The 13,543-nt window shown below is 44.4% G+C and overlaps 1 protein-coding gene across 1 annotated transcript in view; it reads right to left on the reverse strand.

Annotated features, from left to right (window-relative positions):
- LOC106613881 (leucine-rich repeat-containing protein 7) overlaps window positions 1-12,233 on the reverse strand; it is a 175,856-nt gene extending 163,623 nt beyond the window's left edge. Inside the window, exon 1 of the mRNA XM_014216586.2 lies at window positions 11,902-12,233. The gene's annotated coding sequence lies outside the window, so the exon portion shown is untranslated. The remainder of the gene's footprint in view (window positions 1-11,901) is intronic.
- Between the last annotated feature and the right edge of the window lie 1,310 nt (window positions 12,234-13,543).

Consider the following 13,543-nt stretch of genomic DNA (forward strand, 5'->3'; position numbering starts at 1 on the left):
TGCATTGGCGGACATTCAGCTTGTCTGTCCCAAATGCGTCCTCTTACAGCTGGTTCCACCATGACTTCTAAAATAACCCAACAAATCTGAAATGTTTTAGTCCAAAGGTTATACAGTATACAGTGACAGCAACGAGCCTCATGTGCATTTACTAGAAGGTAGAATATGATTGCTTCATTGTCTTATGTAAACGGAGATGGCGAGATGCCAAGATCTTGAATGAATAATGATGACACACACACACACCCACTCAATGACAAACAGTGATTTTAATGAGGGTTGGAAAATGACTAATTGAAAAAGATATAAAGGAAAAGAACAATAATGTTTTTTATCACCAAATAAAGTACTTTGTGTCTTTAGAATGCTAAGGCATAAACTTTTTAGACAATAACAGAGATGGTAAGACGATAATTCAATAAAAACAAACAGTTTTACTGACACATAAACTCCAAAAACGCGAAAACTATCATTCAAGGTCAACAAGAAAAAGGTCACATCTAGCTACGGTATTGCATCTCAGTCTTTCATGTCTAATTATAACCAAGGTCAGAGCCAATGAAACCAGAGTCTTAAGCAGAAAGCTGACACACTGTCCTCCTCATGCTTTGCATTGTTACAGAATCCTTGATTCTTTTATATTTTTTTTACTATGTGTCTCTCTTTCTCCAGATAGCAGATAACCAGATGATTGCTTCTTCTTCTCGGCTAGTTGCCAGTTCTACTGGCTCTCTCCAATGACTTTGAAGAGGAAAAACAATCCAAGGATGTGATCTTCTGCAGGAGAACCATCATACCCTCCAAGGCATGGATATCATCCCTCAGAATAACTGGAGATGAATTCAAATACTGCCAAGTTAGCACACATTTTTTTGGTTCAGGAATGACATCAAAATGATCAAAGCTTGGATAAAATGAAAGTGGAAACTAAGAATACCTGCATGAAACATCAATTTATACTCAATATACTGGACAGAAAATGTATTGCTTGAAAAGTGACAGTGATTTTAAGAGCAATGTCTGTTATCTATGCACTGGCTCGGTTCTGTCAGATGAAATTATTCTGTTTGTGGGCTGAGGTTGAGAGAAGTTGAGAAAATCTATGCTTGATAGCTTGAAAGAAGAATCAACCAAAACAAAAAAAAAATCATGTTTCCGTAGAAATGTGTTCACCTGAGAAACCTGCCACATTTTCTTGCATTAGAACAGTAGGAGTGTATAGCTGAACTCACGAATCATTAGCTTCCAAAAGAAAGGAGTAAGTGTTGGTTGCCGTGCAACCTAGGTCTATATCATAATAAAGGCAAGGAGACGAACAATATAACTTGACTGGGGGAAGGTCACGAATCCACCGAGAGCGTAAGTATAAGGCAGCCTGATTAGATTGCTGTGCTATCCTCAAAAATATATATTTATTTGTTGTGAGGATAAAGGCATGAACATCAGATATGATTGCATCCAGAGCAGTGAGAGAGCGATAACGGATGGCTCTTCATTTATTACAGTGGTCAAAAAGAAAGGCTTGGTGCTGAGAGGGTAAATTTGACATTGAGCCAATCTCACTAGAACAAATCTTTAATTTACTCCCCACCACCTCAGCAACAAACCCCAATTCCACCCAGCAGAGGAGGAAAGGTCCGCAGGACGAAAAACCAAATCTCTCTGAGCCAGAGGGCGCAACTCCATTCCATAGTCCGTCTGGTGGATAGAACCCAAGGCTATTGGAACAGAGAAACCATAGAATGAAGTTTCTAAGGAAACACAGTGAAAAGAGCCTTTCCCACAACAAGATTATGTTGTCTTTATGTTTGTTCCCATAACATGGCTGAGGTACAAGCAGTGTACAGCAATAATGCCCGAATATAAAACATTCAAGGTCTCTGTCTAAGTCATTATTGACAAGGAAGTAATATGATAGCATTAAGCATGACTTAAATAACCTCATTAATGGATTTCAGATCTTAGTAATTGGGACATATAGATCTCAACTGGCCATCCTAATACTGTAAACGCCTTAGGGCACTAATGGAAAACATGAATATTTATACATTTCATGAGGCTAATATCAAAACATGTTTAATACATGAAATGAAAAATGGACATCCATTATTTGCAGAGATATCAGGGAATGATATTGACCTGCACTGCTTGAAGATGAGATTGTATTACATACAGTGAGGGAAAAAAGTATTTGATCCCCTGCTGATTTTGTACGTTTGCCTACTGACAAAGAAATGATCAGTCTATAATTTTTATGGTAGGTTTATTTGAACAGTGAGAGACAGAATAACAACCAAAAAATCCAGAAAAACGCATGTCAAAAATGTTATAAATTGATTTGCATTTTAATGAGGGAAATAAATATTTGACCCCCTCTCAATCAGAAAGATTTTTGGCTCCCAGGTGTCTTTTATACAGGTAACGAGCTGAGATTAGGAGCACACTCTTAAAGGGAGTGCTCCTAATCTCAGTTTGCTACCTGTATAAAAGACGCCTGTCCACAGAAGCAATCAATCAATCAGATTCCAAACTCTCCAGCATGGCCAAGACCAAAGAGCACTCCAAGGATGTCAGGGACAAGATTGTAGACCTACACAAGGCTGGAATGGGCTACAAGACCATCGCCAAGCAGCTTGGTGAGAAGGTGACAACATTTGGTGCGATTATTCGCAAATGTAAGAAACACAAAAGAACTGTCACTATCCCTCGGCCTGGGGCTCCATGCAAGATCTCACCTCGTGGAGTTGCAATGATCATGAGAACGGTGAGGAATCAGCCCAGAACTACACGGGAGGATCTTGTCAATGATCTCAAGGCAGCTGGGACCATAGTCACCAAGAAAACAATCAGTAACACACTACGCCGTGAAGGACTGAAATCCTGCAGCGCCCGCAAGGTCCCCCTGCTCAAGAAAGCACATATACATGCCCGTCTGAAGTTTGCCAAAGAACATCTGAATGATTCAGAGGACAACTGGGTGAAAGTGTTGTGGTCAGATGAGACCAAAATGGAGCTCTTTGGCATCAACTCAACTCGCCGTGTTTGGAGGAGGAGGAATGCTGCCTATGACCCCAAGAACACCATCCCCACTGTCAAACATGGAGGTGGAAACATTATTCTTTGGGGGTGTATTTCTGCTAAGGGGACAGGACAACTTCACCGCATCAAAGGGACGATGGACGGAGCCATGTACCGTCAAATCTTGGGTGAGAACCTCCTTCACTCAGCCAGGGCATTGAAAATGGGTCGTGGATGGGTATTCCAGCATGACAATGACCCAAAACATATGGCCAAGGCAACAAAGGAGTGGCTCAAGAAGAAGCACATTAAGGTCCTGGAGTGGCCTAGCCAGTCAGCAGACCTTAATCCCTTAGAAAATCTGTGGAGGGAGCTGAAGGTTCGAGTTGCCAAACGTCAGCCTCAAAACCTTAATGACTTGGAGAAGATCTGCAAAGAGGAGTGGGACAAAATCCCTCTTGAGATGTGTGCAAACCAGGTGGCCAACTACAAGAAACGTCTGACCTCTGTGATTGCTGACAAGGGTTTTGCCACCAAGTAAGTCATGTTTTGCAGAGGGGGTCAAATACTTATTTCCTTCATTAAAATGCAAATCAATTTATAACATTTTTGACGTGTTTTTCTGGATTTTTTTGTTGTTATTCTGTCTCTCACTGTTCAAATAAACCTACCATTAAAATTATAGACTGATCATTTCTTTGTCAGTGGACAAACGTACAAAATCAGCAGGGGATCAAATACTTTTTTCCTTCACTGTACTACCACCGGTGCTTTTTTCAGCACACAGATAATTGGCCCTATTTTATTTCATGATTCGTTTTTGCATTAGGAAAAGGTTAATTTGATTTGATTGGACATTTAGGTTATTATATGTTATTTGGAAGGTCCACGTTTATGTGTCGGTGTTCGCCAACGTCGTGTAAATATCCATGGATCCCGCTCATCTTCTGCGCCTGTCACACCCTGATCTGGTTCACCTGTCCTTGTGATTGTCTCCACCCCCTCCAGGTGTCGCTTATTATCCCAGGTGTATATATCCCTGTGTTTCCTGTCTCTCTGTGCCAATTCGTCTTTCTATTTTTCAAGTCAACCAGCGTTTTTCCCGTACTCCTGCTTCGATTCTCTTTTGCTAGCCCTCACGGTTTCTGACCCTTGCTTGTTTTCTGGGCTCCGTACCCGCCTGCCTGACCATTCTGCCTGCCCTGACCTCGAGCTTGCCTGCCACTCTGTACCTCCTGGACTCTGAACTGGTTTTGACCTTTTGCCTGTCCACGACCATTCTCTTGTCTACCCCTTTTGGATTGTTTAATAAATATCACGACTCAAACCATCTCCCTCCCGTGTCTGCATCTGGGTCTCGCCTTGTGCCCTTATAGTACAAACTGGCCATGACAGACCCAACAGACTTGGACCAGCTCCACCACGCTGTCTCCTTGCAGGGAGCCACCATTGGGAGGCATGAAGAGTTACTACAGGACCTTTTGGAAGGGCTTCGTTCCCTGACGGAACGCCACGACCAAGGCTTTAAGGCTATAATGGAGGAAATCAGGGAGTTAGCTCATAGGCAGCCTACCATATTTTACATTTTAGTCATTTAGCAGACACTCTTATCCAGAGCGACTTACAGTAGTGATTGCATACATTTCATTTCATGCATTTTTTTTGTACTGGCCCCTCGTGGGAATCTAACCCACAACCCTGGCATTGCACACACCATGCTGGCGTTGCAAACACCATGCTCTACCAACTGAGCCACAGGGAAGCCACACTGAGCCACAGGGAAGCCACTACCACCTCTGAGAACACCCAACCACCCAGTAACTTTTTCCCTATTAGTGGTGAGTTTGTACAGCTGACCCCGGCTCCCCGAGAACCCTGCTTACTACCTCCGGAGCGATATTCTGTGGATCCTGGTACCTGCCAGGGTTTTCTTTCTCAGTGCTCTCTTATTTTTGAGCTACAGCCATCTTCGTTTCTTTTGGACCGATCGAAGATAGCGTCTTTTATTACGCTAATGTCGGGAAGGGTGCTCTCCTGGGCTACGCCAGTTTGGGAGCAACAATCCGACATTTGTCGTCATCTGGAGGATTTCATGAGAGAGGTGAGGAAGGTGTTAGATTCTCCGTTTCCGGGAGAGAGGCGGCCCGAAAACGTATTGAATTACGTCAAGACTCCTGTAGTGTGGCAAACTACGCTAATCCCTTTCGCACATTTTCCACCAAGAGTGCCTGGAATCCGGAGTCTCTTTTCAATACCTTTCTTCATGGATTATCTGAGGTGGTAAAAGATTACCGGTGGACCTCAATTCCCTCATCGCCCTCACCATTAGAATTGATGGACGTCTAAGGGAATGCAGGAGTGAGAGGAGGTCTGGCCTAGGTCACACTCGTTCATCCGCAGTGGCTCGCTCACCTTCGAAGGAAGTCCCTGAAGGCTGTTTTTCTGAGAGGATCCGAAGCCACCCGAGCTCCCTCGAGAATCATCGGCGACGGGTGAGTCCGGAACCTATGCAACTGGGCAGAGCTAGGTTATCGCCTAGGGAACGTTCACATAGGCTAAGTTCCAACAATTGTCTGTACTGTGGGGCTGCGGGACATTATATAGCCCCCTGCACAGTTAAGAGACCTATTTATGTAGTAGGTACAAGTACACTGGTGAGCCAGGCTGGGAATCCTCTAAATCCCATCAACCGCACTCCTTATTTTGTGATACTGCTGTGGGGAGACCAGTCTAAATCTCTCCGGGTGTTCATTGACTCTGGGGTGGATGAGAGTTTTATGGACGCTACCCTAGTTTCTGAATTAGGTATCCCAACTCAACTCCTCTCTGTTCCCATGGACGCTAGAGCACTGGACGGCCGCTCCATTGGTAGAGTTACCCACAGTACTGTTCCTGTTAATCTGCGGGTTTCAGGAAACATAGTGAGGCTATAGACCTTCTCCTCATTGAGTCTCCCCATGTTCCTGTTTTGGAATTTTCTTGGCTCAAAAAACACAACCCCATTATTGACTGGACCACAAGTTCAATCCTGGGTTGGAGTCCATTCTGCCATTCCCATTGCCTCAAAGCAGCGTAGCATTCCCCGAGATGGCCTCCTTAGGGCTTAAGTCAAGTCTTGGATTTCTCTGCCGTCTCCACAGAGTACCACAACTTCCTGGAGGTCTTCAGCAAGGCACAGGCTACTTCTCTTCCCCCGCACCGTCCTTATGATTGTGCCATTGATCTCCTCCCAGGCACCACACCACTTTGTGGTAGGCTATATTCTCTATCCTGGCTGGAGACCAAGACCATGGAGGAGTACATAGAGGAGTCTCTGGCTACCGTCTGTCTGCATCTACTGCAGGCGTAGGATTTTTCTTTGTGGAGAAGAAGGACAAGACCCTGCGCCCGTGCATTGACTACAGGGGTCTAAATTACATTACGGTTAAGAATCGTTACCCCTTCCACTCTTCTCCTCGGCTTTCGAAACTCTCCAGGGAGCCACCATTTTTTTCCAAGTTGGACCTTCGGAATGCCTACCACCTGGTTCGGATACGCGAAGGAGATGAGTGGAAGACAGCACTCAGCACAGCCAGTGGACATTATGAGTACCAGGTCATGCCGTTTGGACTCCCCAATGCCTCCGCTGTCTTCCAGGCTCAGGTAAACTATGTGCTCCGGGACATGTTAAACTGTTTTGTGTTTGTCTACCTTGACGACATCCTGTTTTTTTCCCGGTCTGCCCAAGAACATGTTCTTCATGTCAGACAGGTCCTTCAGCGCTTCCTGGAGAACCAATTGTTCGTGAAAGCCGAGAAGTGAGATCCACCGCTCTACAATCTCCTTTCTGGGATATGTCATCGCTGAGGGAATTGTCCAGATGGATCCTGGAAAGGTGAAAGCAGTGGTGGATTGGCCTCAACCTTTGTCAAGTGTGCAGTTTCAACGTTTCCTGGGTTTTGCTAACTTCTACCGCCGTTTCATTCGGGGTTACAGCACCCTGGCAGCCCCCCTCTCTGCACTCACCTCTCCCACGGTACCGTTCACATGGTCTTCAGAGCCTTTGTGGACCTGAAGCATCGGTTCACAACAGCTCCCATCCTCATCCATCCGGATTCGTCCCGTAAATTTGTGGTAGAGGTTGATGCTTCTGATGTTGGAGTGGGGGCCATCATGTCCCAGCAATCTGCCCAGGACCAAAAGCTTAATTCATGTCCCATCATCTCAATCCTGCAGAGAGGAACTACGATGTAGGCAACCGAGAACTCCTGGCAGTCAAGATGGCGTTGGAAGAGTGGAGGCACTGGCTGGAAGGAGCAGAACAGCCATTCCTGGTCTGGACCAACCATAAAAATGTTGAATATCTCCGTACAGCCAAGCGCCTCAACTCCAGGCAGGCCCGGTGGGCTCTCCTGTTTACAAGATTTAACTTCACCATTTCCTACCGCCCAGGGTCCAAGAATGTGAAGCCTGACACCCTCTCCCGCCTATACAGTTCCTTTGCCAAACCCTCAGTCTCCAAAACCATTCTCCCTACCTCATGCCTTGCAGCCTCAGTGGGTTGGTGTATTGAAACCCTTGTTCGCAAGGCACAGCGTTCCCAGCCTGGACCTGAAGGGGGCCCGGCTAACCGGCTGTTTGTCCCTAACTCAGTCCGGTCCTGAAATGGGCTCATTACTCCAGGCTGACCTGTCATCCCGGTTCCCGCCGTACCCTAGCATTCCTCTGACAACGTTTCTGGTGGCCCACAATGGTTCCTGACATCTCTGCCTTCGTTGCCGCGTGCATGGTCTGTGCCCAGAACAAGACTCCACCGCAAGCTCCTTTTAGCCTTCTTCAGCCACTACCGGTCCCTCATCGTCCCTGGTCTCATATCTCTCTGGATATTTGTCACTGGGCTTCCCCCGTCTAATGGCAACACCGTCATTCTGACAGTGGTGGATTGATTTTCATTTCATCCCTCTCCACAAACTTCCTTCTGCCAAGGAAACGGCCCAGCTCATGGTACAGCACGTCTTCAGGATCCATGGACTCCCAGTGGATATGGTTTCCGACCGGGGTCCTCAGTTCTGGAAGGCATTCTGCACCCTTATTGGGGCGTCGGCCAGCCTATCCTTCGGGTTCCATACCCAGTCGAATGGCCAACCAGGACCTGGAGACCACCATAAGATGCCTGGTCTCAACCAACCCCACTACATGGAGCAGACAACTGGTCTGGGTGGATTATGCCTGGAACACCCTATCCTGTTCAACCACGGGACTCTCCCCTTTTGAGTGCTCCATGGGGTATCAACCTCCACTCTTCCCAGAACAAGAACCGGAAGTCAACGTACCCTCGGCCCAGATGTTTGTCCGCCGCTGTCGACATACCTGGAGAAGAGCTCGGGTAGCACTTCTCAAGACCAACTCCAGGTATCGTCAACAAGCGGACCGCTGCTGGACTCCAGCTCCCCGCTACCGCATTGGGCAGAGGGTATGGCTGTTCACACGGGACCTGCCCCTTCAGGTAGAGTCCAGCAAACTGTCCCCTTGTTTCATTGGTCCGTTTCCCATCTCTAGAGTCCTTAGTTCCACTGCTGTCCGTTTCTTGGTACCCCGTACCCTCTGCATTCACTCTACATTCCATATTTCTAGGATTAAGCCTGTGTCTCGGAGTCCTTGTCTTCTGTCCCCAGGCCCACCCCCCCTCCCCCTCCCCGTGTCATTGATGGCCATCCGGCATACACGTTGAAACATTTCCTGGGTGTTCGACCACGGGGCAGGGGTTTCCAGTACCTGGTTGACTGGGAGGGTTACGGCCCGGGGGAGAGGTGCTGGGTTCCCGCTAGAGACATCCTGGATCCAGCCCTCATCTCCGATTTCCACCGCCGTGATCTGGTTCACCTGTCTTGTGATTGTCTCCACCCCTTCCAGGTGTCGCTTATTATCCCTGTGTTTCCTGTCTCTCTGTGCCAATTCATCTTGTATATTTTTTCAAGTCAACCATAATTTTTCCCATACTCCTGTTCTATTCTCTTTTGCTAGTCCTCCCAGTTTTTGACCCTTGCCTGTTTTCTGGACTCTGTACCCACCTGCCTGACCATTCTGCCTGCCCTGACCTCGAGCCTGCCTGCCACTCTGTACCTCCTGGACTCTGAACTGGTTTTGACATTTTGCCTGTCCATGACCATTCTCTTGCCTACCCCTTTTGGATTGTTCAATAAATATCAAGACTCAAACCATCTGGGTCTCGCCTTGTGCCCTTATAGCGCCTGTAAATATATCTCCATTTCGCACCTGATTTCATCTGACTCGTGATTCTTCGCACTCCCTGATAAGACCACCTAGGGTCCACTATCTTACACATTGGTACCTGCTTTAGTCGCTGACAGATTTTCCAAAATAAGGGTCAATTTCTCAGGTTTAAAAAGATGCCATATCATGTTCAGTGACCAACTAGGCTACTACCAATATAATTAGCAAAACCACCTGTTGTCACGCCCTGACCATTGAGAGCCCTCGGGGTTCTCTATGGTGTAATAGGTCAGAGCGTGACTAGGGGTAGCTGATAATCGTTGCCTCTAATTGGGGATCATACTTAGTGTGTTCCTTTTCCCACCTGCGTTGTGGGATATTGTTTGTTTTGTATGTGTGCTTATGTGCACTATGTATTTCACATCATTATATCTTTGTTGTTTTGAGAAGTTTCACTATTATTAAAATGTGGAACTCTACTCACGCTGCGCCTTGGTCCAATTATTTATATGACGATCGTGACACCTGTATTACTAGATTTTGTTTCATTGGTATAATTCTATCCATTGCCTTTTGATTTGTGCTCTGGCCTGTGAGTGATATCTTAGCCTCAGTAACCCTATTAAACCCAGCTGAGCTGGCAAGGAAATGGAGGACCCCACTCCCTAGAAGAAAATAGCTTTGGTCAGCTAGCATCAAACAGAAGGTTATTCTGGAGAAATACATTTCTTACATGGGCAAAAAAGTTATAGCAAACTTTTTAGAGGATCATTGGTATTCGGCTGAGTGCTTGGGCTGGGTATTCCATGGCAACTATTTTCTCCTGGCTGCAATCGGCTAAAGAGAGCTGAGTGTAAAATGGAAGCTCAGTGTGAGTTTGAGGCATGAAGTCCATTCAGTACAGGAGGTATGTGTACTCAAGTCTCAACTGTACTAGTGATAGTCAAGAAAGTGGCCAAACACAAACCATACACAAAATGGATGACATAAGATGACAGAGTAGTTTCCAATCAATCCTTTGATAGCCTTAGCCTACTTGAACACAGCCTGATAATATATGCCGTTTAGCAGAATCTTTTATCCAAAGTGACTTACAGTCATGTGTGCATACATTTTACATATGGGTGCTGCTGACGAATTCTGTTTTGTTCCCCTCATATTCTCCCTTATTACTCAGTCTCTTTGATGTTAGGCATCAGCAGCTTTACACAGCACTGTGAATGGGGTTTTTAGAGAGTCAGCATGGATGGACTTGGCATAGTGGGGATGAGGGAAAGTCTGTATAGGCATGCACTCCAGTATTAGCCTAGGAGACAGCTCAGGGCACATAAGCAAAGCTATCTAAAGAGCTTATGGCGATATGTTCACATGCAACAATGTAACCTGCAATGTAACCAATGCAAACCGCCCTTTCATGATGGATGACAGCACTCATATGCAACTTAAGTGTTGCTGGAGCTTTTAATTAAGCTAGTGTAATTCGTAGCAGTGCAACCTGGTCTCAGAACACTTTGTATTATTTTGTATGTAAATCCGACACAGTCCATTTAGTTGTTACATTTCGTATGGTATGAATTCATTTGTGGATGTCCATCCCCCATTTCGTATGATATGTTAGAAATTATACTGAACAAAATATAAACGCAACATGCAACAATTTCTAAGATTTTGTTGAGTTACAGTTCATATAAGGAAATCAGTCAATTTAAATAAATTAATTAGGCCCTAATTTATGGATTTCACATGACTGGACAGGGGTGCAGCCATGGGTGGGCCTGGGAAGGCATAGACCCACCCACTTGGGAGCCAAGCCCGGCCAATCAGAATGAGTTTTTCCCCACAAAAGGGCTTTATTACAGACAGAAATACTCCTCCAACATTCAATTCTCTGGCAACAGCTCTGGTGGACATTCCTGCAGTCAGCATGCCAATTGCACGCTCCCTCAAAACTTGATACATTGGTGGCATTATGTTGGCTTACAAAACTGCAGATTTTAGAGTGGCCTTTTATTGTCCCCAGCACATGGTGCACCTGTGTAATGATCATGCTGTTTAATCAGCTTCTTGATATGCCACACCTGTCCTGGATGGATTATATTGACAAAGGATAAAATGCTCACTAACAGGGTTGTAAACAAATTTGTGAACAAAATTTGAGAGAAATATGCATATGGAAAATTTCGGGGATCTTTTATTTCAGCTCATGAAACATGGTACCAGCACTTTATATGTTGCGTTTATATTTTTGTTCAGTGTACAATTCGTATTACAATTCGTTTTTGCCTTAAGTAACCATCTGTCTTATATAACCATACCAAGCATAACATATCATACTATTTTTAGCGTCCCAGATTTTCGTTTACTTTGTTACGTCTAGTCTATGAAACCAGGCTGAGTAGTGGTATCCTTGTATACAGTAGTAGCCTATATGTTACAGTAAATATTGAAAAAAAAAAAACCTGAGCCAAGATACTCACTTTTGTAAATACAAGGGTTTACCTGCATATACGTTTTTGCCTAATTCGGTAGGCGTAGTTTCTCCTCCACAATGCAGATACAGTAGGTTATAGCACTCACTGGACCCGTACAGTTTACATGATGTAACGAGCCTCCTGCGCAGCATAAAGAACATGCACATGCATAACACTTGTGTTTAAAAACATTACCTACCGTATTGAGCAGGTCGTACATTTTGATTAAACCTTCACAAGGTCACAACAAATGCAGTCGTTTTCCCTCTGTCAAATCCTCTAGTTTACGAATTAGTCACGTTCTTAATTAAACTTGCACAAATTCTTCCTTTCGGGGTGGTGACGGTCAGAGTAAATGTAGGTATGTGGTATAGCAACTTCCTCGAATGGTGTTTTGATTTCTCAATCATTTATCGACTTAGATATTTCGCTTGCATATAATAGCAGCCTTTTATAACACTTGCTGCGATGGGCACAGCATGCGCTGCGCTACAGACTTACAATGTCAATCAAACAGGTTCATTGGCAATTGGAGCGCCCACCCCTACGCAACGCGGATTGGCTCATATGTTTGATTGACATGAATTTTAACATAACTGCGCCGATGTTCATAAACTGGAAGCCAGATTGTGAACTCACAGGGTGCAGGCTGTTGATACAGATGGTTACATTCCCTATTTATGATGACATCTATCCTCAATGATGCAGACCTTTTCTGAGCAATACATTTTTTTTTATCACCTCAAGGAGTTGGGAGAAAATATATTTTCATTATATCTATCGAGGCCTTTAGCCTGTGTACCTACAACAGTAGTCTAACTGTTTGTGTAATTACACATTTAACGATATTATGCATATGATTTACACAAAATGATGTGAGTTTATTACAGTCCGAAATGTGCACATAATCTGTAATTACACTGTACTTACATGGGTATTATTACATTGTTAATATGGTAATGTCAAGAATACACTGAATAAAGATAGGCTATTCCAGAACCAACCCAGGTATCCCCATGTGACAGACCAACAGTACAGCACCCTGCCACATAAGTCTAATGAAACATAAATGTTCACATAGTGACATACTATAAAATAACACAACCTCATTTCATAATCTACAAGCATGGGATCAGTAGGCCTGGAAGAATCTCATCGAAGAACAAAGACTAGACCTATGTCACATGAAGGAACTGATAAAAATATTTATTCTGAGAATTCCATCAAGAATGTAGCCTTCAAAAATCTATAAAGACATTTCTTCTGAATAGAATTGTATGTCCCTTGTGAAAAATGCCATCATAATCACTCCCCTCCAAATCGTCCCTCTCCTATGTAATAATCGAAAGGCCCATATCTATGCTGTGAATATGAAGTGGAGGGTGATTGGTAGGAGGTTATCTGACTTCGGAGGTTTACTGTTTTATTTTACAGTTGCTTAGCAACAGACTGATATGTGGAAAGTGGAGAAGGGATGTGATAAAAACTGTTAACAGCTGATGGTCTTTAGTCCTTGACTCCAAGCTGGTTTGAAATGTTTCTATGAACTCAGAATTTTGAATATTTCAAGAACCTCTGAAAATGAATTGTTGTTACTTATATACCAAATAATTGATGGTTACTAATTTACTTTTCAATGTTGCACCTTTAGAAGAGAGATGCATGCATGGTGTACTCATTAGATACATGCTATTCAATCAAAGTCAAAACATTAACCACTGTATCATATACTTGTGTATTACACACCCCTCCTCACTCACCGCACCAAAGACATAGTAAAGCTTTCATTCCAACATAATTTGAGGGCCACACTTGTAGTTTATATGAGACCATAATCGTCC

This window comes from Salmo salar, chromosome ssa10 (assembly GCF_905237065.1).
Source record: "Salmo salar chromosome ssa10, Ssal_v3.1, whole genome shotgun sequence".
Classification (NCBI taxonomy): Eukaryota; Metazoa; Chordata; class Actinopteri; order Salmoniformes; family Salmonidae; genus Salmo; species Salmo salar.